The sequence below is a fragment of the Vicia villosa genome, unplaced genomic scaffold (assembly GCF_029867415.1).
Source record: "Vicia villosa cultivar HV-30 ecotype Madison, WI unplaced genomic scaffold, Vvil1.0 ctg.000920F_1_1, whole genome shotgun sequence".
Taxonomy (NCBI): Eukaryota; Viridiplantae; Streptophyta; class Magnoliopsida; order Fabales; family Fabaceae; genus Vicia; species Vicia villosa.
Window position 1 is genome coordinate 526,477 of NW_026705414.1, and position 2,692 is coordinate 529,168.

Genomic DNA, 2,692 nt, shown 5'->3' on the forward strand with positions numbered 1-2,692 from the left:
CATAATATTGCATTTGAGTTTGGGTGTTGCCTTGTTGTCTCCAACATTGTCATCACAGTCAAGATTAATTTAAATATTTGGATTCAAATAAGTTTTTAACAAGTAAATTTATGTTAATTTTCAAGGTTTTTTTATTGAACCTTGGACCTCTTTCTAATAACTCCTAGGGTGTCTCAAATAAGCTTGCCTCTGTGTTCTTGGAAATATTTCTTTGAAACTTGTACTGACACCCCAAGTCTAAGATAGCTTGAATAATGAGACTGTCTATTGTAATCCTTGTGTAGGGATACTTAGGTTTGTGTCTTGGAATGGATTTTCAAGTTTACACAATTTGTACTCTTGTTCTGAGATAGTGAATATTATTGTTTAAGTGCTTCTATGAATATGAACAATATATATGTTGAATAGTGTATTTGTGTGTATTTCTATTTTCTGTCCTTGGTGTGTGGTTTTTTCTATCAAATTATGCAAGGGACGAGATAAAACAATACATAGTGATGACTTAGATGGGCTTTCGCTAATGACATTGGAGGAAGGTGGCTTTGATTAGCTTATTATGAAATCAAAATTTGAGGTACTTATGCAGTTTATTTCAGAAACAACAGAATCAAGACTTCCCTTGCCTTCAATATGTCCTGCAGCATAGCTAAGGATTGCCTTTCGCTATCAAAGGAAAACATTCATTAACTACAATCAGTCATCAGAAGAAAAGGCAATGAGACTAGATTCAAAGTTGTTAAATTCTAAAGGAGTTCAACCATGTTTGGAATCTTGAAAGAGGCAGAAGCAGTCATCCAAGTCTGAAAAAAAACAAATGCACCAGCCGGGAATCGAACCCGGGTCTGTACCGTGGCAGGGTACTATTCTACCACTAGACCACTGGTGCTTGTTGTTTGAAATGCTACAAAATTATGGTTTTAGGCCCCATATATATCGGAGAAAGTAAGGCCACCGTACCTGCAGACAATACCGGCTAACGGCCATCGCAACTACTTCATGTCGATAACTTGCAGCAGCAGCACCACCCACTGAAACTTTTTTACCAGAGGAATCGTCACTGCACATTCTTATTATCGCCGCTTGCGTAAGAATCATAATCGACACGGTCGTTTTTTTTCCTCCTAGTTTGAAAACCCTAGCCCCGAGGTTTCATTGAGAGCAAAATCAAGTGAGTTGAGTTTATTTTGATTCAGAATTTTGTATTTTTTAAATTAATATTTATATATATACTAGCCTTAATGGCATTTTTGTCAATTTTTCTTTTCCGCTCACTTAAGTGCTATTTTCGACTTTATAACTGTAATTTTAATTTTCATTAAATTAATGAAAATTCTTTAAATCAACTTATTTCTTCCACAACATTGTTAATTTTTAGACTCGTATTTTTGGTACAGAAGAAATTGGACCTATTTATAGTGCATTAAATATATAAATGTTTTTTTTTTTATTTGTCACCTTTGATATAAATTGGCGAATGTGATGCATGCAGGTAATTGAAATTTTGTGGCAAATAATGCACTAGGGAATAGCAATAATTTTAGAGAAAGAATTTAGAGTGAAGACATAATTTTTGGTGGTTCTCTTATTTAGTTACATATTTAAAAAAATTGAATAAGGAGGAGTTTTCACATGGAGTGCTATGTTTTAGTCGGTCAAACCATCAGATAGAGGTATATCTAAGCCTTCTAGACTGTCATTCTAGAATATTTTTATTGAAGGCCAAGGAGCCACTACTGTGAATAAGAGAGTGGACCTGATTAAAAAGGAATTTATGAAAGTCTTTCTTGAAGGGAAAAATTGATTGCAACCAAAGGTCATGATGGAGGAGAAACTTTTTCAGGAACTATGCAACTCTTGGAAGGAGGCGTACGTCATTAAATTCATTGGGAAGAACATTGGCTATCATTTGATGAAGGATAGGTTGAAGAAGATGTGAAAACTTAATGGAGATTTCGATATCATGGACGCTAGCAACAATTCTTTATGGTCAAGTGCGAACTACTCGCAAATAGGGAGAAAATTGGTTCAGAAGGCCCATGGGTGTTGTTTGACCATTATGTGTCAGTCGCTCGACGGACTCCAGACTTTGCATCTCCTTTCGCAAAAGTGGAGAAGACTTTGGTTTGGATTCAATTTCCAGAGCTTAACTTATTGTATTACGATGAAAGTGTCTTTCTTGGTTTGGCATTTGTTGTGGATACTCTTGTTACGGTAGATACTAATATCCTGAAAGTAAAGAGGGGGAGGTTTGTGAGAATTTGTGTGGAGATTGATCTGACCTTGTCGGTTGTCGAAAAGGTCAATGTTAATAGTCACCGGTACAACGTGTAATATGAAGGTCTTCGCATTATTTGCTCCAATTGAGACTGTTATGGACATCACACCCGTGATTGTAAAAAAACACCACATAATCTGACAGAACCGACCGTTCCTACAGTGGAGCAAGTAAGAGGTCTTCCAGAAAATGATAGCAAAGACTAATGGAACTGCATCAAGAAGTGGGCGATGATAGCGCCAAAATTGTAACAAAATAATCTAGAAAAATAAATTCAGTTCATGGTGATTGGCTGTGGTGTAGAGGAAAAAATGCAACAAAATAGTCAATTATGGTTCAGGGAAATCCTTATCAAATAATGCGCCTAGAGATTCAGGGAGTTTTAAAATCAAGGGGATTGATGTTTCATTAAAAGGT

The 2,692-nt window shown here is 35.9% G+C and overlaps 1 non-coding gene across 1 annotated transcript; it reads right to left on the bottom strand.

Annotated features, from left to right (window-relative positions):
- Positions 1-815: 815 nt before the first annotated feature.
- Positions 816-886, bottom strand: TRNAG-GCC (transfer RNA glycine (anticodon GCC)). Its single transcript has one exon. It is a non-coding gene; the product is annotated as a tRNA-Gly (tRNA).
- Positions 887-2,692: the final 1,806 nt, after the last annotated feature.